Consider the following 25508-nt stretch of genomic DNA (forward strand, 5'->3'; position numbering starts at 1 on the left):
AGATCATTCTGTAACGAGGTCGTTAGACCTGTGGACACAGCGGGGGTGGGGGGACTCTGCAGCGGTGGATGCAGTTTGGCCGCCTGTTTCTATACACAGTGCATAATGTATGGGCCCATTTCTGCTGGTATTAAAGCTGAAGGTCAGTTTTCTGAAATAAGAGGCAGTCGTCCTCAAAACTCAATTTCTGATTCATTTCAAGGCTGTGACAGAGATGTTAATACAGTCTCACAGAGGCCAGTTCCACTGCACAGGTACGCCTCCAACATTTAGCATCACTCAGAAGGTGTTTTCAGTCTCTTTGCACTTGTGTTTAATAGCTGCCTCTTTGAGCTTGTTTTGCATTTTGTAGTTGTTTTTTGCTGTTATTTTGAATCATTTTGTACAATCCCAATTCCAAAAAAGTTGAGACTGCAATGATTTCCAAATCTCATAAGCCATATTTTAGTCATAGTAGAACATAGAAAATGTATCAAATGTTTGAACTAGAGAAAATGTAGAAAAACTTTGGCTCATTTCGAATTTGATAGCTACAACCTCAACAGGGCCAGGCTTACCGCTGTGTAGCATCCCCTCTTCTTCTAACAACAGTCCATAAATGTCTGTGAACTGAGGAGAGCAGCTGCTGGACCTGTGGGAGAGGAATGCTGTCCCATTCCTGTCTGATAGAGGTTTCTAGCTGCTCAACAGTCCCGGATCTTTTTCGGACTGTAGGCAGGCCAGTTTTACTATGAAGCCATGCTGCCGTATTAGCTGCAGTGTGCAGTTTAGCATGGTCTTTCTGAAATATACAAGTCCTTCCCTGAAAAAAGACATTGCCTGGATGGGAACACATGTTGCTCTAAAACCTGTATGAGCCTTTCAGCACTGATGGTGCTTTTCAGGATGTGCAAACTGAGCATTAATAAGACAGATGGGCCCTCTTTAGTTCAGAGGACATGGCATTCATGTCATTTTTTGTGTTTTGTTTTGTGTTTTTGTTGATATTTGTGGATACCTTCAAAAGAGATTCTGTGTGTTTTTGCATATCTTAACAGTCTTATGTTGTTTTTGTGTAATAGCATTTAGTCATTTTGCATTTCTTTGCAGTTTCTGTCTCTTTTCTAGATATTTTGAATCTTTTTGTGTCCTTTTGTGTCTCTGAAGTTGTTTTTAGTCTCCTTGTGGTGATTTTGAATGTTTTCCCTCTTATTGAAAACTTTTTGTCTCTTTGTTGTCAAGTTTCCATTTCTTTGTAGTTTTTAGTCTCATTGTTGTGAATCAGTCATTGTGCATCTCTTAGTAGTTTCTGTCTCTTTTATGGATATTTTGAATCATTTTGATGTCATTTTTCATGGCTTTGTATCAGTATTGCATAACTTTGTACTCATTTTGTGCCCCTTCCTAGTTATTTTAAATCTTTCCAAGTCTCTTTGACAGCATTTTGAGTATTTTTGTAGTAATTTTGTGTCTCTTTGTTTGCTTTTTCTTTTTTTTTAATATTTTCACATGTCATCAGTTAACATTAAAAGTGAAGGTCCTCTTGTATCAGACAGCCTCCAGTATATTCAGCTGATGTGGGCTGACACTGATAACAGTAGATCTGCTGGGAATGTGGCAGAGTTTGATATCTTGGCCTGCCTTTAGTCAAGCTGTGCTCAGTTTGGTGGGGTCTTTTGTCATTATGCATGTCTCTGCAGTTATATTTTTGTACCTTTTTATAGTTGTCTTCAGTCTCTTTGCTCTTGTTTTAACCCCTTTTGTGTCTCTTACTGTGTAACGAGGTCCTTTGACATATAAAAACCTCTGCATGATGTGGGCTGTTTGGTGGGCTGGTTCTCTGTACACAGTGTATAATATATTCATCCATCTCCACTTCACATTAGAACTGAAGGTCAGTTTTCTGAAATAAGAAGCAGTGGGCCTCAAAATTCAATTTCTGCTTCATTTTCAGGCGGTGACTGAGATGTTAATGCAGCCTCCGATATATTCAGAGGCCAGTTAACTTTATACTTTGCACACGGCTGCCTGCTGACATGTACTGTACCCACCAGCAGCTTTGCCAGATAGCGCTCGACTTGTACTGTATGTGCTGCCAAGTAAATTAGTGAGAGGTCATTGATCACCCACAGCCTGAGAAATATGAGAGAATTAATAAGACAGAGAGATCTGAAAGTGAGACGGACAGGCAGGAGGACGGGAAAGAGGAAATTTGGGTGAGAAAGTGGAGCGACACAGTGAGATTAACAGTGTCTTCAGAGTGAGATGCAGCGAGAAACACAAACTGTGTGGATTTACAGCTTTTTTTTTAAAGACATCCACAGCCACACTCCCGGTGTTGTCCATCAAGCTGAGACATTCATCCCCTGAGCCTCTCCATGTAGCTCCTCAGGCACTGTATTATCTGAAGACTGTGATGGAGGGACAATCAGAGTGTCCTGTCTTCTACAGTACAATCTGCATTACATGTAAAGGACAGCATGTTGTAGATACTGTCAGCATTGTGTCTTAATCCTGATCTGTGTGGGATTTATTCCTCTGAGACAGGTGGGGTGGTTTTAATATTACCTGCCATTGTCATGGACCTTCTTTTCGTCCTCTCCTGCCATCTTTAACTCTTTTCTAATGTGACTGTGTGTGAATTTTTCAGGCTTTTTGCCAGTTTTCCAGCTCCGGCCTGTTTGTCACAAGCTGGTTGCAGCCCGCCCAGGAAAAAAAATACTTACCTGTTACTCACCTTCCTGCTTACACTCCACCGGTCACCTCTAGCTTCCTCTGGCCTGCCAGCTTCCCTCCCCACAGCCTGCTGGAGAAAAGCAAAGATATCAAACTCTCTCTATAATCCTCACCTTGGCCAGCTCCATCTTGTCCTTTCCTCTTCAGCAGAAACTCCCATGAAGCTCCTATAAGGAAACTACTTACCTGTTATCTCACCTGTTCAGAAGTCCCAATTACTGAGTTTTCTGTAAATAAACTGTTAAATTGTTTCTGGTCTCTGGAATCCTGCATTTGGGTCCATATTTACAGGCATTATGACATCAGTGCAGTTTTTCTTCTCGTCTCCCTGCCCTGGACCCTTCTTGTGTCCTTCTGCATTCCCATTAGCATCTTTCCCTGTCTGGAAATCATCTTTGGAATCGTACTCACCTGCTGGATGGAATCCTCCTTCTCTACCTAAGGAGAAACGAAACAACCCGGCCCAAAACCTCACCTCTCTTGGTTAATAAATCATCTAAGCTTGATATTATTGGAGTCCAGTCATCTTGTTGAATGTGACAGTCCTGGTCAGTGAATTAATCCAGTCTGAAGTATGTGCTGAAACATCCCACAGTACCCAGACAGCAGATATATTCTGCCTTAATCTTTTCTACTTTCAGCTCAGTTGCATTACTGGAAAATGCTGAGAGGGCCAGATGTGGTGCCAAAGGTCAAAAGCTAGGCTTGACATGGATTGTGGCTTCTGTTATTTGGGCCAGATGCGGCCCAAATAACTGAATGGACAAAACATACTTCCTGAATCACCTTGAGTCCCTGCGTGTTCCTTAATCGGGAACAATTCACTAGTCAGACGCTGGATCACAATCAAGGAGATATTTAATAGACACATACGTCACACGAAATGTTACAGAGTACTCTGGGTCGGAATTGTTGAAGCTGCCTAATACAGTCAGTCGGTGCAGCTTCACACAAGTCTGACACCGCTCTCTATCTTAGTCCACTTCTTATACACAGGGTTCGACAACCCTGTTACACAGTTATTGAAATATGCAAGATGTTGCCTTGTACGGCGGGGGACGTGTAGCATGTTTATCAGTTCCTTCTTCTGTGTCCTTCGCTGTCGCCAGTTAACGGCCTCATCTGGGTCCTGCAGACACAAAACATCAGACCAAAACACACATTCTTTTCCAGTAACTCATCATTTCTGTCTCCTGTACAGTGTCCAGTCAACATGTTGTGAGGATTAATGCTGTGATAGGCTACTTGATACTATAGTTCTATTTAAATTGTTATATTTATGGTATGTTTACTGTGCAGCTTATTTCAACACCTTCCTTCATAACACAACACACCAGACAGTTTAGACAGCCAGACTCATCATGAGTTAAAACTGTCATTCCCAGCCAAATGGCCCAAAGAAAACTACAAATATGGGCACTGGCCATTTATTGCCATCACGGTAGTTTTCAGTCCCTAAACCTAACTGATGAATAGGGGCAGGCAGAAGGTGACATGAAATGTCTCTCTGGAGCTTGAAAAAGGCGACTGGACTTCTTTTTGTTTCTTGAAGACGTTTCACCTCTCATCCGAAAGGCTTCTTCAGTTCTCAACCAAATGGTGGAGAGACCCAGGTATTTAAACCCCTGTGGGCGTAGTCCCCTGGAGGTGGTTATGACCCTCTATTGATCATGTGCGTGAACACATGTGCCCAGGTGTGAAGGGGGCGTGGGTCATATTTAATCAGTGGTTTCAGTTGAAACCAACTTAGGACTCCGCTCCATTGTTTCCTGTGGCCTATTGAGGTCACTGGAACAAAGGTGTGAATGGGGGTTGAGACGTCTGGGAAGGGAGCTCAGGACAGCACTGTAAGCGGGGGAAAGTTGGTGACGTAATCCACCTCCTCTGTTCAATGATGGTTGTTCACAGTGGACATAGATGGCTTCTTTCACTCCTCTTTCAAACCATCTGTTTTCCCTGTCCAAAATGTGAACATTGGCATCCTCAAAAGAGTGCCCTTTTTCCTTCAGATGCAGATGTACTGCTGAATCTTGTCCTGTCGAGGTGGCTCTTCTATGTTGTGCCATTCGTTTGTGAAGAGGCTGTTTGGTTTCACCAATGTAGAGGTCCGAGCACTCTTCACTGCACTGAACAGCATACACTACATCGCTGATCTTGTGTTTGGCGGGTTTGTCCTTGGGATGAACCAGTTTTTGTCTTAGGGTGTGACTTGGTTTGAAGTATACTGAGATGTCATGCTTGGAGAAAATTCTTCTGAGTTTCTCTGACAAGCCTGACACATATGGGATGACAATGTTGTTCCTCTTGTCCTTCCCATTCTCTGTAGTTTGTGTTTGGCCATCATTCCTGCGCATCTTAGCTGATTTGATGAAGGCCCAGTTGGGGTAACCGCATGTTTTGAGGGCTTTCTTAATGTGTGTGTGTTCCTTATGCTTCCCTTCTGCCTTAGAGGGAACACTTTCCGCACGGTGTTGTAGGGTCCTGATCACCCCAAGTTTGTGTTCCAGAGGGTGGTGGGAGTCAAAGAGGAGATACTGGTCTGTGTGTGTGGGCTTCCGGTAAACTTCAATGTTGAGGCTTCCATCTTCCTCGATAAGCACCGCACAGTCCAGGAATGGTAACTTGTTATCTCTGGTGTCCTCCCTGGTAAAACGTATGTATTTATCCACTGAGTTAATGTGACGAGTGAAGGCTTCTACTTCTCGGGTTTTGATTTTGACCCAGGTGTCATCTACATATCTGTACCAGTGGCTAGGTGCCATCCCTTTGAAAGAACCAAGAGCTTTACTTTCCACTTCCTCCATGTAAAGGTTGGCTACAGTGGGAGACACTGGGGAGCCCATGGCACATCCATGCTTCTGTCTGTAGAATCCATCATTGTATTTAAAATATGTTGTGGTAAGGCAGAGATCTAAAAGTGCACAAATCTGATCTGGGGTGAAGCTGGTTCTGTTCAGTAAGGAATCGTCTTCCTGTAGTCGTCTTCTGACGGTCTCCACTGCCTCAGTTGTAGGTATGCAAGTGAAAAGTGAAACCACATCAAAGGACACCATGGTTTCATCTGGATCCAGTACAAGATTCTGGACCTTGTTAGTAAAATCTGTAGAGTTTTCAATGTGGTGGGGTGTGATGCCAACAAGCGGTGATAAGATGGTGGCGAGGTGTTTGGAAATGTTGTAGGTGACCGAGTTTATACTGCTGATAATGGGTCGAAGTGGGACTCCTTCTTTGTGGATCTTTGGGAGTCCATAAATGCATGGAGTGGCTTCTCCAGGGTACAGGCGGTAGTAAGTGGGGCGGTCAATGGCTTTTTCCTTTTCAAGTTGTTGCAGGCAGCAAACAACTTTTTTTCTTGTAGTTGCTTGTGGGATCACGTCTCAAGACCTCATAAGTATTGTTGTCACTGAGGAGTGTAGTAATTTTGTTGTGGTAATCCGATGAATTCAGCACAACCGTGCACCTCCCCTTGTCGGCTGGCAGTATGGTGATGTTTTGATCCTTGCTTAGGGCTGTGATGGCCTTCTTCTCCTGAATGGTGAGGTTGGAGGGAGGAAGTCTTGCACTGGAGAGAGTGGCTGAAACTTTCATCCTGATCTGTTCTGCTACAGGATGAGAAAGTTTGTTGTTTCTTATAGCGGTTTCTGTTGCTGTGATGAGGTCTACTATAGGAAGCTGTTGTGGGGCTATGGCAAAGTTGAGTCCTTTGGCTAGCACATTTTCTTCTGGTTTGGTGAGGACCCTGTCTGATAGGTTCTTCACCCACTTCCCTTGGTTTCCATTGCTTATCGTGTCGTCCTGTTTGTTAACAGATGAATGGTATGCCTTGGTTTGCAGAGTTTGAAATTTACGTAGTTGTCTTTCCTTGCCTTTGATGTGTTGTGCGAGCTGGGCTTTGTCCACAAATGTAGAAACTTCTTCTACAGACAGTCCAGACTGGTTCCCAAGAGTTTGCACCTTGGGTCCACAGTAAAAGGACATAGAGCTGACCAAATTCTATGGAGAGCACAGAACCACCTTTTAAGTGAAAGGATAAGACAGGTCCATTTCACCATAGATGCACTCCAGAACAAAATCCACCAGACTCAGCAGAAACTCTCATCACTCTTACCTCACACCATCGCAGAAGAAGTTTCTACATTTGTGGACAAAGCCCAGCTCGCACAACACATCAAAGGCAAGGAAAGACAACTACGTAAATTTCAAACTCTGCAAACCAAGGCATACCATTCATCTGTTAACAAACAGGACGACACGATAAGCAATGGAAACCAAGGGAAGTGGGTGAAGAACCTATCAGACAGGGTCCTCACCAAACCAGAAGAAAATGTGCTAGCCAAAGGACTCAACTTTGCCATAGCCCCACAACAGCTTCCTATAGTAGACCTCATCACAGCAACAGAAACCGCTATAAGAAACAACAAACTTTCTCATCCTGTAGCAGAACAGATCAGGATGAAAGTTTCAGCCACTCTCTCCAGTGCAAGACTTCCTCCATCCAACCTCACCATTCAGGAGAAGAAGGCCATCACAGCCCTAAGCAAGGATCAAAACATCACCATACTGCCAGCCGACAAGGGGAGGTGCACGGTTGTGCTGAATTCATCGGATTACCACAACAAAATTACTACACTCCTCAGTGACAACAATACTTATGAGGTCTTGAGACGTGATCCCACAAGCAACTACAAGAAAAAAAGTTGTTTGCTGCCTGCAACAACTTGAAAAGGAAAAAGCCATTGACCGCCCCACTTACTACCGCCTGTACCCTGGAGAAGCCACTCCATGCATTTATGGACTCCCAAAGATCCACAAAGAAGGAGTCCCACTTCGACCCATTATCAGCAGTATAAACTCGGTCACCTACAACATTTCCAAACACCTCGCCACCATCTTATCACCGCTTGTTGGCATCACACCCCACCACATTGAAAACTCTACAGATTTTACTAACAAGGTCCAGAATCTTGTACTGGATCCAGATGAAACCATGGTGTCCTTTGATGTGGTTTCACTTTTCACTTGCATACCTACAACTGAGGCAGTGGAGACCGTCAGAAGACGACTACAGGAAGACGATTCCTTACTGAACAGAACCAGCTTCACCCCAGATCAGATTTGTGCACTTTTAGATCTCTGCCTTACCACAACATATTTTAAATACAATGATGGATTCTACAGACAGAAGCATGGATGTGCCATGGGCTCCCCAGTGTCTCCCATTGTAGCCAACCTTTACATGGAGGAAGTGGAAAGTAAAGCTCTTGGTTCTTTCAAAGGGATGGCACCTAGCCACTGGTACAGATATGTAGATGACACCTGGGTCAAAATCAAAACCCGAGAAGTAGAAGCCTTCACTCGTCACATTAACTCAGTGGATAAATACATACATTTTACCAGGGAGGACACCAGAGATAACAAGTTACCATTCCTGGACTGTGCGGTGCTTATCGAGGAAGATGGAAGCCTCAACATTGAAGTTTACCGGAAGCCCACACACACAGACCAGTATCTCCTCTTTGACTCCCACCACCCTCTGGAACACAAACTTGGGGTGATCAGGACCCTACAACACCGTGCGGAAAGTGTTCCCTCTAAGGCAGAAGGGAAGCATAAGGAACACACACACATTAAGAAAGCCCTCAAAACATGCGGTTACCCCAACTGGGCCTTCATCAAATCAGCTAAGATGCGCAGGAATGATGGCCAAACACAAACTACAGAGAATGGGAAGGACAAGAGGAACAACATTGTCATCCCATATGTGTCAGGCTTGTCAGAGAAACTCAGAAGAATTTTCTCCAAGCATGACATCTCAGTATACTTCAAACCAAGTCACACCCTAAGACAAAAACTGGTTCATCCCAAGGACAAACCCGCCAAACACAAGATCAGCGATGTAGTGTATGCTGTTCAGTGCAGTGAAGAGTGCTCGGACCTCTACATTGGTGAAACCAAACAGCCTCTTCACAAACGAATGGCACAACATAGAAGAGCCACCTCGACAGGACAAGATTCAGCAGTACATCTGCATCTGAAGGAAAAAGGGCACTCTTTTGAGGATGCCAATGTTCACATTTTGGACAGGGAAAACAGATGGTTTGAAAGAGGAGTGAAAGAAGCCATCTATGTCCACTGTGAACAACCATCATTGAACAGAGGAGGTGGATTACGTCACCAACTTTCCCCCGCTTACAGTGCTGTCCTGAGCTCCCTTCCCAGACGGCTCAACCCCCATTCACACCTTTGTTCCAGTGACCTCAATAGGCCACAGGAAACAATGGAGCGGAGTCCTAAGTTGGTTTCAACTGAAACCACTGATTAAATATGACCCACGCCCCCTTCACACCTGGGCACATGTGTTCACGCACATGATCAATAGAGGGTCATAACCACCTCCAGGGGACTACGCCCACAGGGGTTTAAATACCTGGGTCTCTCCACCATTTGGTTGAGAACTGAAGAAGCCTTTTGGATGAGAGGTGAAACGTCTTCAAGAAACAAAAAGAAGTCCAGTCGCCTTTTTCAAGCTCCAGAGACTACTATGACCTGGATAACTGAGAATCTACACAGACATGAAATGTCTCTATTTTTAAGATTAGGCTTAAAAAAATAATAATAATAAAAATCAAGCTTATAGTTAGGGCTGGATCAGTTGACCCTGAACCACCCCTTAGTTATGCTGCTATGGGCCTAGGCTAAGGGGGGTTTCCATGATGCACTGTTTTTTCTTATTCACCTCTTTCAGTCTGTTTATACTCCACTCTGCATTTAATCATTAGTTATTATTAATCTCTGTCTCTCTTCCACAGTGTGTCTTTTGTCCTGTCTCTCTCCGTCAGCCCCAACCAGTCACAGCAGATGGCTGCCCCTCCCTGAGCCTGGTTCTGCCAGAAGGGACACAAACCAGGGGTTTCTGCCTGATACAGTACAATAAATTCTCCCTAATAATGTGCACCTCGAAGGTCTATGAAATCAAGGGGGAGAGTTCTCTCTTAGGAATTGATATTGCTACAACCGTTTGGTCAAAGCACAGATCCCAAAGCACACCTTGTGTGCAATGGTGAGAAGCAGGCACTGATAAGATACCATTATGTGGCACCTTGGGATGAGAACATGCTCAAATAACATCCAATTTTTCAATGAACTCCTCCAATAATTTGAGTTTTTCTGCAGGAAGATGTTCTTTTCTTCTCCTGTTTTTTCGCCCCTCTGTGTGAATTTATTATTTTTTTTTTGTGTGTGTGTGAATAGGCATGAAGTCCAAAATGCTTCTGCCAATCTTATAGACGCCAACACATACTTGGAAACCAGTGCTCGTGCTGGCCGATGAATGAAAAAACAAGCAGTTTCTTCTTTTCTTTGTTGGTGGCTCAAACTGAGTTTACACTGGCATAAACTGCCTTCAGGAAATCGGCATATCCTCTCACAAACTTTTGCCTTCCCTCTGTTCTTGCATAGTTTCTGTCGAGTTTGGAAGCCTTTTTAATCATCTCCTCATTATGATGAACCAAAACGCTCTATGAGGGCTGCTTGACTTCCACAGTCACCCACCCTAAACCCAACAGTGCAGTAATAATTTCACATACACCCTTATGATTTCTCTTTTGATAAAACCCATTATCAATAATTTTTTTGATAAAACCACCGAAACTTGGATTTTTTTTTTTTTTTTCCATTTTTGGCCACAGCAGCTTTTTGTGATAGTGGAGAGAGACAGGAAATGAGGGAAAGATACAGGGGAAGACACGCGGGCAAATCAGCGCCGGGCCAGGACCCGAACCGCCCGCACCGCAACGTGTGTATGTGGTGGCCGGCTTCACCACTAAGCCACCCAGGCACCAGGCACCCATCTCAGCTGTTTCACACTCGGACGCTAACCACCCCAATGTGAACTTGAAGTATAGCTGGAGCAAGGTGTCAAACGCAGACACTAGTAATGTCTTTCTGTGTCGAGGCTTTGAAGCATGTCGAGTACTTGAGGAAGATTTTTGTGACGCGTGTATCGAGGCTTGTGTTGATAACATTTGAAGCCTCCCAGCCGTTCATACCATGTGATTCAGGAAATCGTTCGCCAGTTTGGTGTGCGGGTTGAAATATAAGGGGCAGCAAACCACAATGGATCCCCCCTCACAGTTTGTGGATGTGGGACTTTATTGCGTGTTTGTTTTTAATTTATTCGAGACTGGTGGAGCAAATTCCTCAAAACTCATCAATAGGTTAAAGTACTGTTTCTGCGTTCCATGACCAGGATCAAAACTGCATCGTTCCTCCTCAATCCTGGATTTAAACAACTTCCCAAACCAGCATAAAATGTCAGGAAAGAGTTCTGGCTTGCCACCCCACAAGTAAATAAACCATAAACCCACAAACTGTCACAATGTTGGAACAAGATCTTGGAAGTTAATTTTTTTCTGTAGTTATCTGCTGCACTACCAGCATGGAGGTTTGGGAAGAACTGGAGCACAGAGAGGAGGAAAAGCAGCCATCAAGTGCTGAGCATCTGTGTAAACTCCTTCAGGTGATGACTTCAAGAAACTGTTTGAGAAAATGAAGAGTTTGCAAAGCTGTTATCAAAGCTACTTTGAAGAAGCTAAGACTAAAATATATTTTGCTTTCCTGTACTTTTTTTTTTTTTTTTTTTGCTTCCTGCACAAGTCAAAATGTGTTATTTCATCATTTTTAGTGGATTCCAGTAAATGTCTGTGTGAGGGTTGACGGTGCACTCCTAAACATCAAACTTAAGGAAAAAAACTACAAACTTATAACATATTTTATTAATCTTTTATCTTAATGTGAACATGGAAGAAGCTTCATTTTCCAGTTTCCCCAGTACTAATTTGCACCTCAGTAGCTTTACTGGGGTGTGTGTGATGAGACCTCTACTGTAATATTCCCCAGAATTCATCTCAGCTTGGCTTCAAAGACAAAAACACTGCAGGCTGCTCTGCTGGTTTAAACTGCATCAGAGAGCATATTTCTGAGAGGCAAGATCAACTTAGGAATCTACGAGGACACAATTAAAGGGATCATTTTAAATGCTTAAGAATAACCCGTCAAAGACAGGTTGTTTTATCTTTAATTCCCTGTAATCAAAGAGAGTGAAAGCACAAGGTAATTCCCATTCCTCATGTCTTACTTCTGTACAGCAAATTAGCTTTTTTTTTTTTTTTTTTTTAAGAAAGCGGCAACAAGGTGCTCTTGTTGAGGAAGAAAATAAATAAAACTGAAAAACTGAGAAGACTGCATAAAATATTAAGTGGCTTAGAGTCTATAAGATTTTAGAAAGTCATTGAAAATGATTAGTATTTGCAGTTAGATATAAATTTAATAATAGTTGTGTAGTTACACATTTGCTTGACAAATGAAAAGCTGCTGGTTTGATTCATGCTGAAGACACACTTTGGGGTTGACAGGAGGCGCGTCTGATATAAAACTCAGCCAAAACACAACATATGGAGCTACCTCCTGTGGTGACCAGTGCACTAAATTCAGTAATTATATTTCAATTATAAATATGTAATAAATGATGTAAAGGTTCTTCAGTTAAATGCGTGACAGTCAGATATCTGATATCTGTGATATGTTTTACAGCAGAATCACTGTAGTGATGGCTTTGAAGTTGCTTTGCGTTGGGTTGTCTGCTTTGCATTCATCCAATGATGAAACTGAGTATTTTCTTAGTTACAGTGTCTTAAAGAGACAGACTCTGGACCAACAGTCCAAACAGCTCCTGTGGACAAAGTGGTCATGTCCACATCAGTTTATGAATGCACATGATTTTAACTCGATGAACACAAAATTATTTAATTCAATTTTATTTATATAGCGCCAAATCACAACAACAGTCATATAAAGGTGTTTTTATACTTATTAAATTACTTATTAAATCATGACTGTGATTAGCTACATTTTTGGAAAGCTGAGTTCAGTTTCACTCACCACACCCAGGCCTGATTACTGCCATTTAAACAGAGCCTGCCTGACAAAGTAGGGAAGTAGGCTGAAAGATCTCAAGAACGAACACATCAGGCCCCAATCTAAAGAAACAGCTGAGAAACAAAGTCAGTGACGTCTGGAAGAGGTTACAAAGCCATTTCTAAAGCTTTGGAACTCCACTGAACCAAATGGAGAAAACTTGGAGCAGTGCTGAACCTTCCCAGGAGTGGCCAACCTACCAGAATTCCTCCAAGAGCTCATTAATGACTAATCTAGGAGGTCACAAAAGACCCAGAACAACTTCTAAAGAACTGCAGGCCTTACTTGGCTCAGTTAAGGTCAGAGTTCATGATTCAACAAGAAAGAGACTGGGCAAAACTGGCCTCCATGGGAAGGAGAAAACCTCTGCTGACCAAAAAGAACACAGATGCTCATCTCACATTTGCCAACAAACATCTTGATGATCCCCGAGACTTTTGGGAAAATATTCTGTGGACTGACGAGACAAAAGCTGAACTTTCTGGAAAGTTTGTTATGCATGTTATGTATGTTAAAACTAACACAGCATTTCATAAGAAAAACATCATACCAACAGTCAAACATGGTGGTGGTAGTGTGACGGTCTGGGGCTGCTTTGCTGCTTCAGAACTTGGATGACTTTCCATAATTGATGAAACCATTAATTCTGCTCTCTACTGGAAAATCCAGAAGGAGAATGTCCAGCCATCAGTTTGTGTCCTCAAGCTCACTTTGTGCAGCAGGACAAAAATCTGAAAAATACCATCAAGTCCACCTCTTCATGGCTCAAATAAACCATCATCATTTAAAACCTACATTGTGTATATACTTGGGTTATCTTTGTCTAATACTAAAATTCATTTGGTGATCTGAAACATTTAAGTGTGACAAATGAGGAAGACACTAAGAGGTCAGGAAGGGGTAAATAAATGTACTTTTTCATAGCATACTATCCTGGATGATTTCAATACTTCTGGATGCTTATCAGGTGACATTTTTAGTGCAAAACACACTTTGAAATTATATTTATCTCAAGATAACAAGCCCGTATTCCCTGGAAGCATCACCTCATATCAATGCCGCACTAAAATGCAAACATTAAGGCTTAAAAATACAGAGATCTAGCATAACTGTGGCTGCGCTCATCTTTTATCTATCCATGCTAAGAACCAGTATCAGTAAGGGCAGCGATGATCAAAGTCAGCAGGATTTGCACTCTGAGGGCCACAAATTTCCTCAGAAAAATTCATGGTAATCCATCCAGTTACTGATAAGATATCAGTTATTGGATAAGGTCTTACCTATGGCCACATCCTTTACAGCAAAGATAACTTAAGTCAATCTCTGGCGCATTTTTACCTCTCAGCAAGCTTAAACTGATTGTTGTTTCAGAGGCTCAAGGAGCAGTGGCCCCATCTTATCCTCTGTAAAGTGATTACTCTCATTCACAAACATCCATCCCTGTGCAGAGACTCTGGGAAAGCAGGTCAGTGAGGGCCTTTTTTTTTTTTTTTACCTGGGATAAACTCAATCTCACGTCAGAGTATCCAATTATACAGCCTCACCAGCCTTTTTCAGAACGAGGTCACCTTAACTCCTATCTCTTCCTCATTGAGCTGAGATTGAAAGGGGGGATTTGATTGGATGATAGCAACAGAAGCAGAAGGTGGTGGTGGTGGGGGGTGTATCGGTAAATTTTCATCAAGCCCTCCCCCTCCCCCCCACTCCATCTATGGTTTTTGGAAGGAAATGCTCGGGGGAAAATAGGGCAGAGGAAGCAGGGCCAGTTGGAGTGTAAAGCAAAAAGGCAGCGATGAGGTGGTCAGTTGAGGGATGAGTCAGCAGATGTCTTATCACTTTTCAGCCTGTTTTGTGAAGTTGAGTGTGTGCTTGCTGGAAGGTTTGTGTGAATAAAAATAATAAATGAAAGCTTCAAACATGTGCACATAGTTTTTTCCAATTCTGTGTCTTCATTTTTGTACCAACTTAACTATAAATTGAAGACCTGAATGCATAAAAAAGTATAACTGCAGACTTTAATAGCAAAAATTTCATCTACAGCAGTCTCTATTAAGGGCCAAACTGTTTTCTTTGAAAAGTGATGATTTAATATGATGATACTCTTTATCCTCACATCCATCTATGGATGTCACCTTCAGTGGAAGGTAAATGAAGCAGTGAAAAGTATAGTTTCAAGTTTACACACACTCATCATAGACCTGTCTTTGAAGCATAGTCCATAAATTTTCAATAGGGTTTAAGTCGGGGCTTTGGGAAGGCCATTCCAGAAGCTTATTGTTATCCTGCTTGACTCATTCTGAAACCAGTTTGGGATCATCGTCCTGTTAAGTTGAGGTGAAGTTGAAGTATTTGGAGTTAGTCCTCTTTCTTCATCATTCCATCCATTATGTGCAGTGTCTGGTACTTTGCACAAAATGGATACTACTGACAACAAAACAGCTCCAGAGCATGATGCCACCACCACGGTTGACAGTTGGTACAGTGTTTTTAGGTTTGAAGCCTCACCTTTACTCCCCCCAAACATGCCTGCAGTCATCGTTGGCCAGATAGCTCAATCTTTGTCTCGTCATGGTAGGACATGCCTCCTCCCGAGCATGTCCTACCGGAAGGATGCCCCAGGGCAGACCCAGGACCCGCTGGAGAGATTATGTCTCTCGGCTGGGCTGGGAACGCCTTAGTGTCCCCTTGAGGAGGTGGCTGGGGAGAGGGAGGTCTGGGCTTCTCTGCTTAGGCTGTTGCCTCCGTGATCCGGCCGGTGGAAAAAAGTGGATGAGGGATGGAAGTTGTTTTAATGTTGAATCTGGCAATCAAACCCAAAGAGCACACTCAGACAACTGATAGCAATTTGAAAAGGTTTATTGCAAGGATGGAATGAATAATCAGAGAGTTGGTAAGAGGCTCGGGAGGCAGTATTCACCTCTGGAACACAACTGGAGTTTCTGCTGAAGAGGAGAGGAGATGTTAACAGTGGTCAAGGTGAGACTGGTACGATCCTGTGAAGTTTGTAATATGATTGAATAGCTGATTCGGAGGGGCAGAATTCCAGTGAGGAAATGAGAGATTCGGAGCGGGCAGGCAGGTGCGCTGCATAAGCCCTTGGTTTTGTAGTTGCAGCGGCTGGCTGTTTGGCTCTGGCAAGCTAAACTGGCTGTGCTCATTAAACTCCTTGACGATATGCAGGTCAGTGAACTTGGAAGTATCAAATAAACAAATGAGTGCAGAGAATTACTGGATGAAACAAAGGCGGCCTATTTACCACCATGATGGTGACGATGGTCTGGTGTAGTTTAGCAGCGCCAGCCGGTCCTAAAATATCATGCGCTGATTAGTCAATGAATCGCAGGTGCAGGAGAGAAAAACGCAGGAAAAGCTCCACCTGCAGACTGACCCTCGAGGAAGCACCTGCTCACATTTACACCTTAGAGCAAGAGTGGAGGAAGAAGGAGGAAAGAGAGTGACAGGAAAGACAGGGAGGAAAAAAGAGGTTAGCTTTTCATTTTTGTTGGCTGTAGTGTGTTTGTATGTACTGTGTGTTATTATTAGCTAACCCATGTGCATTAGTCAGGGCTAAGCAACACATGTCAGTCAGCACTCTGTTTCAAGGCTGTTTAGCTCCTTTAGTTAGCGGCTTAGTGTGAAAGATATCTAATGTTATGAGAAAACTGTGGCTCTGCTCCTGATCCCTGATAACAACATCAATGTGCACACATTGCTGCAGCTCAGATCATAAAACAAGGAGCACCAGTGATTCACACAAGGTCAGCCTCAGCCCCCGGGCCCTGCTAACTGTAAATCACTCTTGATACCAGCATCAGCCAAATGCTTAATATGTAAATGTCCTCTGCATTTTGGCTGAACCTGGTGCCAAGCTCGCGGGGTCCTGTCAGCCAAGGAAGCCCTGCGGTCGTTGGCAGGGAGCAGATGGGGAACAGAGCAGATCCCTCTGATAGGAGAAGTTCACTGATTACACTAATTTAACTGGATGAGCTTCATCTCAGTCTGCTAGATTTGTGGATGCTGTGCAAGCCCTCTTTTTTTTTTTTGGGCTCTGTGACATGCTGCTGTCCACAGTGGCTTTCATGCTGTCTGATGTTACCAGCAGAACGTAATATTAGAGATTTCTGAGTGAAAGGGCACAGCTGCAGGATATCTATTTCTGCTCCTACAGGTACAGTGTGCACAAATGCACCCCTCAGGGCTAATTATTTTTATCTTTGAGGGCCAAAAATCTACATATGTACCCAATCAGCAGGGTCAGAGTAGAGACAATTTTCTGCCCATTAGTTTCTGCTCAAAAATCAATATATTAATATAAATGAAGCTATAAATAAAGTTAGGATATAACAGGAGAAAAAAGGTGTATAATCTGCTGCACAAAGCCATAGTATTTTACTGCAGACTTTCAGCTTTCATTGAAGGGCTTTAACAAAAGTATTGCATTAACTGCTTAACAATTATAGCCATTTTTATGCACAGTCCCCATTTTCAGAAGCTCAAAATTAATTGGACAAATGACTGAGAAGCAGTTTCACGGCCAGGTGAGGCCTGTTCTCTTATTATTTCATGACAAATGAAGCAGAAAATACCTGAAGTTGATTCAGAGTGTTGAATTTGTATTTTATAGCTTTTCACTGTAATTCTACAAATGAGCTCCAAAGAGATGTCAGTGCAAGTGAGGTCATCATTAGGCTGAAAAATCAGAGAAACAACAACAAAAAAAAACTTTAGGAGTGGCCAAATCAACAATCTGGTACCTTTTTTTAAAAGGAGAGAACTTGCCAGAGCCTGCAGAGTCCAGAAAAACAAACTTTGCACAGCTGAAACCAAGATAAACTGAGGGGAAGAGAAAAACACAGAGAAGAAGAAAAACAGCTCATGAGCTGAAGCATATCACATCATCTGTCAAACATGGCGGAGGTGATGTTATGGCTGCCAGTGGAACCAGATCACTAGTGCTTATTAATAATGTGACTGCTGATGAAGTAGCAGGATTAAGTGTACAGGGCTGTATTCTCTGCACAGATTCAGCTAAATGCTGCACTTCACAATGCAAATGGATAATGACCCTGCAAAAGCAAGCAAAGAGTTGCTGAAGACAAAGAGGTCATGATGTTTGTGGATGTGGACCCAAGTGCAGACTCTTCAGACTGAGTTAAATAACCAAAAACAAACCTTTATTTCAGTGAATAAGAAGTCTCACAGGCAGGAAATTAACTGAACAAACAGCACAACGTGAGGTAATAAAAAAGGTAAATAGCAGGGATGGGGACACAGGTGGGGAAAAAAAACACAGCTGAAACTATTCCTGGTGGACAAAGGACGTAAAAACTTTAGTAAAAGGTCGGTTATTAAATTTTAAACTGAATGCACAAAGACCCACAAACACCGGTCATGGCAGATGACTGCCCCTCCCTGAGCCTGGTTCTGCTGGAGGTTTCTTCCTGTTAAAAGGGAGTTTTTCCTTCCCACTGTCACCAAGTGCTGCTCATAGGGGGTCATTTTGACCGTTGGGTTTTCTCAGTAATTATTGTAGGGTCTTTACCTACAATAACAGTAGACTAGAGTTCAGATAGTCTGCAAAGGATTTTCATCCAGTAATTAAAAACAATCCTTGTATTAAAAATGTGACCAGATTGAGTGACAGGTGGAGGCCAGCACATGTGGCTGTAGCTGCTAGCTCTCATCTCAGCCAGTTGGAGTCAACCGGACGTGGATATCTGTGCTGTTGCTGCCTTTTAATGGAATTCATCTTCCTCTTTTGGCTGCTCTCTTTACAGATCACCACATCTGCTTCCATCTCACCCTATCCGTAACATTCGCGTCTATCACACCAACCCTCTGCATGTCCTCCTTTACTACATCCACAAAACTCCTGTTGTCTTCCTCTTTTTCCTCCTGCCTGGCAGCTCGTCTTCATCATCCCTGGTCCAATATATCCACTCTCCCTCCTCTGCACATGTCCAAACCATCTCAGCCTTGACTCTCTAACTTTGTCTCTAAACTGCTTGACCTGAGCCGTTTCTCTGATGGACTCATTTTTAATCTGGTCAAGCCCAATGAAAATCTTCAACTCTGCCATCTCCACCTCCTTTCTGTTAGTGCCACCGTCTCCAAACATCATAGCATCTTGTAAACTTCCCTTTCGCACTTGCTGCTATCCTTCTGTCACAAATCACCTCTGACACTTGTCTCCACCCACTCCGTCCTGTCTGCACTCTTTTCTTCACCTCTCGTGTGCACTTGTTCATTGCTTTAATTAAACCATACACCTTTACTACCTCTACTCCGTGCACGCTCACCTTTCCACCTGTCTCCCCCTCTCATTCACACACACACGTATACTACTGACTTTCATTCATTTTTAATAGAGTTATCTGACTAATAGTATGTGTTAAGCTATGTATAAGCCTGGACACAAGTTAAACTGGCAGGTTAAACGAGTCTTTATTGTATTTGCCACTGAAGCAAGGATCTCCACATCTGTCTGTCTCCTTCTCTTCTTTGCAGCTCTGCTCTAAGTGAGCTTCCAGTCTCACACTCCTTTGTCAGCTGCTGGTGCGCTGAAGAGAGAAAAGAACAGGCAAATTTCCATGAACACAATTCAAGTGCAGACAAGCTTGCATTACACATGCAGCAAAACAATCTGGTGTCAACTTGGGAGAAGCTCCAATCTCTTATATATATCAGCACAACAGCAAACAGGTGAGCAATTAGGTGCAGGACTGAAGGTGCTTGATTAACAGGGCGGAGCCTCTGGAACACAAAGAGTTGCCATCCACAACCACACAGAGGAGAAGAGAGGGAGTAAAAAGGTGGAGTAGAAAGAGAGAAGTTTTTGTGAGTGACATTCTGGGATTTGATTGGTCAGTTTCTTTGCTCTAATTAGCAGGTACGCCTGGATAAAATGACGCAATATGGAGGCAAATACTGTCACTTCTGATTCAACAGACCCAACATAGTGTTGGCCATAATGCAGCGACATTCCCCCTTTTATACTATCTACACCTGGAACTGCCATTAAATCCAGCTGTGCTTTCCACCAGAAATCAAATTTCCCAAAATACTGAAATGTTACCTTGATTTTAAGAATGAGCTCTGTGACATGTTATACTCAGTTCACTGTGTAAATCATTTCTATGCTGCTAAACTAACAGATCAAACTGATTGTACACTGGCGTCCATGACTGGAGAGAATAAAAGGCTGCTTTTGTCCCCTCGTCCTTCATCCTCAGCCTTTCCATCTGAGCGCCTCGCAGCTTGTGACTCTGAACAAACTTTGTTGGACGAGCAAAGAGAGCAGCTGACAAACTGGTTGTCCTGGGAACGAGGCGTGCATGCTCACTTTCCACTCGACATGCATTACACTTCCACTTGACATGTACTTTACATTACAAGAGACACGCGGCAGGGGGAGGGAGAGATGTGTGTGGGAGACAAAGATCAGGAGTTACTTTCTGAGGATGTGGCTTGTCACTGCACATCACAGAGACAGCTGAGCTGCAAGCACAATAGGCAATTAGAAGCTCCCAAGGAAGCAGAGGAGACATGGTTTAGCTAATAAGGGAAAATAGAGGGAAGACTGGGTGTAGGAGAGAGGGGGTGGTTGTTGTTGTTTGGATGTTGCATCCTTTGAAGAGTTTGATTCCTCTAGGAGGAGATTCACCTTAATTTACTTGTAGGAAACATCGGGAGCTTGAGGGGTTTGTGTTTGGGATGTGCACAGCAGCTGCACACTCTGCTGTGATACCTCAAATTTCTCACAAACACACCATCAGCCTCCACGCATCCCTAAATTACTCCATTTATAGCCTGAAGTGGCACCAGGTGTTTGATTCTTTGTGGTGTAAAAGTCGACAGGAGCACTGAAAATTTCCCCCAAAGCGTGCCGCCTTTCATCTCAGCCGCCGTCCCGTTCAGAGACATCAGCGGCTGACCTCATTTTCCAGGAATGTGGAGGCTCTGTTTTTAAGCCTGTCGATACCCTTTCAATAGGCAGGATGCGCTGACATATCTGTCTTGTCACATTTGCACAATGCAGCAGCAGCATCCAGGAGGAGCACAAGTGGTCCCAAATTATCAGTTTGTTAGGAATAATATAATGCCTTTAGAATACAACCTCTCCTTTTTATATACATTTGGTCTCTAATATATGCAGGCAGATATTTGATCTGTCTGTGGAGTTGGCATGTCATGTCTGTGTCTCAAGGGTGAGCAGGAGGGACCCAAACGCAGGACTCAGATGAGGACAAATTAAAAACCCACCTTTATTTGGTGTCCAAGAACAAAATCCAAAACTATGAAACAAACATGAGGAAGATAAACATTCTGATGAAAAGGACAAAGGGAAATTGGGGATCTGTATACAGACACAATAAGGAGCGATCCTGGGAAAACAAGAACAGCTGAAGCTAATTAGGGGTCACAAAGTAATCAAGACTAAATATGAGACACAAATGATTACCAAAATAAAGCAGGAAGTACCTAAATAGGGAAATATCTGGGAATTCAAGACTGAGAAGATCGATAGCCAAACTAAGACTAAAACAGAATATTCAATAATAAACAGAAACTCAAAGCCAGGACCATGGCACTGTGCCTATGTGAGTTCTCTCCAGGTACTCTGGCTTCCTCCCACATGCTTGCCATGTTAGGTTAACTGGTGATTCTAAATTGGCTGTAGGTGTGAATGTGAGGGTAAATGGTTGTGGGTCTCTGAGGTGCCGTTTACACGAGACCGTTTTCATTTTGAAACGGTGTCGTTTTGATGCGTTTCGGCCTTGCGTTTACACGACAACAGAGTGAAAACGATGTGTTTCAGAAACGGGGTCCAGAAACGCACCGGCTTGCGTTTTCGTGTAAACACTTGAAACCGGGGTGATTTGAAAACGCTCGACTCGCACATGCGCACTATGGTTGCGACGGCCAGTTTTTCGCGCACGCGCAAACTGATAAACATTACTCGCGGATTCACGAGTGCTTCTTATGCTTTTCTTGTGTTTTTACTGTTTTGTAATTCAGCGTTGTGTGCAGCAGCGATCCAACCTCATCATCGGTCCACACAAAACCTCTCACATTGGCCGTTTTGTAAGTAATGAACAATTTGCCGCACTACCTACTGTGTCACTCCACGCATGCGCGTCTTGCGTAAACAAACTTTGCAAAGAGAAAACCAACGCCAACTTGTGGCCTGGCATGGGAACTACATCGTTTTCATCGTTTCACATGTCCTCGTGTAAACGCGGATCGTTTCTGAAACGCCATCGTGTAAACGAAAGGCTGAAACGCATCAAAACGACACCGTTTCCAGTGAAAACGGCTTCGTGTAAACGGCACCTGAGTTAGCCCTGAGACAGGTCACCCACCAATACAGAAAATCTAATGAAGTGGCTCTGTAAATGAGCCATTTGGTTTTTCCGTTTGGTTGAGTTCTCACTCTGGTTCTCTGGATATTAGTGTTATCCATTATTATTACCGTATTTTTCGGACTATACGTCGCTCCGGAGTATAGGTCGCACCAGCCAAAAAATGCATAATAAAGAAGAAAAAAACATATATAGGTCGCACTGGACTATAAGTCGCACTTTTTTTTTGGGGGGGGGGGGGGGGGGGGGGGGGTGATATAATCCGAGACCCAGAGCAGAAATTCCATCTTGAACGGCAATTTAAAATAATAATGGATTAAAGAACAGGACGAACACGGTTACACCTACGTTATGCTAACGTAGCACATTCAGCTACATGACGCACAACGAACATGTGTTCGGTATGTTAACGTAACATTAAGTTATTCAGATAACCATAGCATAAAGACCATACTAACAAGTTAACCAAACCATCAATCCATTGAATTCTTCATCCTCTGTGTCACTTCTAAACAATTCCGTACACTCCGTAGACGAAGCGCCGCTTCCTCTTCTGTGTCACGTTAGTCAGACTCGTCGTCAGCTGCAGTTCCAATTATTCCAGCCTTTCTGAATCCCAACAGGATGGTTTGTCACTGAAGCCCATGTTTTCTTGATCCATCCAATGACTTCCAGGAAAGTTGGGTGGCGCATTCTCCCAGTTGCCGTTAAACTGTGCTCTCCATCCATCATCCACTGCGCCCACAGGTTACGCAAGACTGCCTTAAAGCTGCAGTTCACGGAGATGTCAAGTGGCTGGAGTATTTTGGTTCATGTGTTGTAAATGTCACATATACGTTGCTCCGGAGTATAGGTCGCACCCCCAGCCAAACTATGAAAAAAAGTGCGACTTATACTCCAGAAAACACGGTATGTGCACATAACTGCAGCTAAAGAGAACGTTGGCAGCCTGTATGAACTTCAGTTTGTTTTGCATATGGGGACGGGCCTTGATAAGTGTTAAACTTCTACCTCCTCCTTATTTACGCCATCAGGAATTTGTGCATGTCTGATACCAACCTCACTGATGTATCTTGTTTTTGTACTTATTTTTTATTTGTTTGAAATAAACTAATCTAAATGGCAGTCCAAGTGAAGCGATAGGCAAAGAAATAGAAATTAGAGACGTTGGAGTTAAAGATAGCTGCAGTGATGAGGGCGGCACGACAATAACAACGGAGAGAATGAAACAACAAACAAGAGACGGCAGCGACACAGCGGCATGTGGATGGTGACATTTTTCAGCCATAATTGGTTTTAAGATGAACTTAAACACAGTGATGACGATGATGTGAAGCAGACACAGTGATCAAAGCAGAAGAGGAACAAGCAACATAGAATAATGTGGAATATTTATGCATGATAATTTGACCATTACTAGCACCTGAGCAAACAGTAACTGTAGGTGTGTTTGCCCTGAACAAACAGAGTCTGAGCTCTGCTTGCTTTCTCCTCCCACACTGATGGTACACCTTTTGTCAGCAGTGAGGCAACAGCTTCCCCATCAGCAATGAACAATGACAGTCTCCTCTGTAGTCTCAAACAATTTCACATTGCATCAAACTGTCTTTTATATAAGGTGCCCTACAACCTGCATAAAGGTGCTCGCGTGACAAATAATTTTGACCTGTCCTAAAAAAAAAAAAATAGCATTTGATATGCATGGATGATGCATACAGTGGCTAAAAAACAAAGACACAAAATATAAACATGAATGATTGAAAAGCAGAAATGTCCTGTTGAATTCACATGTTTGAAGGCCAATAAATAAGACAGATACAGACCTGCTGCAGCAGATGACCATGAAGGCGATGCAATAGACCAGCTGATAATTTGTGTAGCATTTTGAGTCCTCAGTAGAGGCTCTTGATGAGGCTGCAGCACATCAACACTGGCAGGGATATTCAGAGAAGGCTGGATGGTTGGAGAAATGCTCACAATAAATAATAATTCTTAACAAATATTAAAATTGATCTTGCGCTGCTTTATCCAACCTTGGTTACCAGACAAGATTGCCAATTCTGGGCAATTGTTCCAGCGGCTTTGATAATGCACAACTGCAAAATTATCGCCCAATTCCATCCATGTGGGCAGGGATGAGCAGGAATCCCGACAGATCAGAGAGGGACACCCAGTCAGCTTATGTGGGACTGCAGGCTTTTTTTTAGCCCTTGTCCTCATGACCTACATATTAAGACAGTGGCCCACATTTTAATTGCCTCTACTTTTCTAAAGTCAACAGTGCAGGATGAGACATTTTTCTAAAATCAGGCTTGTATTAAACGGCTCTGAAGAAAGGCTGTGTGCGCCCAAGGCGGAAAATTGAGAGCAGCTGCAAAGTGGCAGATTTTTTTGTGGAATATGATGAAAACTATCACAAATAAAAGAAACTGCAGCTACAGGAAAGAGGAGACTTCCAATAATTGGGTGAAACAGGTGGAAGGTGCACGTTTTCAACTCAAAATGAGATGTGCCAGAATAAATAGCAACTGAAATAGTAGCTTTAAAGGTTACTGGGACAAAAAGGAGAACATATGAGAGCACCAAAATTGAGTGAAGGAGTTTTTAAACTTCACATTCAAATAAAAATATTAATAAAAAGTGTTCTTCACATGCAAAATGAGCACTTACCTACGAGGGCGGGCTGAAAAGTTCATAGGCTGACTAAGGAGTTATCATACAGTAATTAAATTTGGCATGCCTTAAATTCAACCTTTACTGATGCCAACTGCATGTTTTCTTTCCAGATAAACCCACACTGGATACAGAATTGAGGACTTGGTAGTACTAGATACATTTTATGGAAATGGATCAAATTTGGCACCGTGGTGTTTATCAAATATCTGCAGAAAAAAAGGGTTCACCCCCAAAGACATTCATGCTGACATGGTTGCTACATTAGGGGATGATGCTCCAGCTTTATCAACTGTGCTAAAGTGGGCAGCTGAATTCAAGAGGGGTAGGCAGAGCATTGATGACCCAAGGTCTGGATGTCCTGCCACAGCCACCACCCAAGAAAACATTGACCATGTTCACCACATGGTGATGGATGACAGACATTTCACTGTTAATCAGATAGCTAATGCTGTAGGCATCTCCCGTGAATGAGTTGATAACGTTCTGCATCACAATCTTGGCATATCAAAGGTTTCCGTTCAGTGGGTGTCACGACTTTTGACACCTTTGAGCTAGCGACCAAACTACAGTCCATGCAGTGGAAACACCCATCTTCTCCCCCACCAAAGAAGGCCAAAGTGGTGTCATCTGCAGGGAAGATGATGGTCTTCGTCCTCTGGGATGCAAAGGGCATTGTCATAGACTACCTTCAAAAAGGCCATACTATCAATGGAGAATACTATGCCAGTGTGCCGAGGCAGCTGTGAAAGGCAATCAAGTCAAAACAGCCTGGAAAACTGA

Source organism: Archocentrus centrarchus, chromosome 20 (genome assembly GCF_007364275.1).
Source record: "Archocentrus centrarchus isolate MPI-CPG fArcCen1 chromosome 20, fArcCen1, whole genome shotgun sequence".
Taxonomy (NCBI): Eukaryota; Metazoa; Chordata; class Actinopteri; order Cichliformes; family Cichlidae; genus Archocentrus; species Archocentrus centrarchus.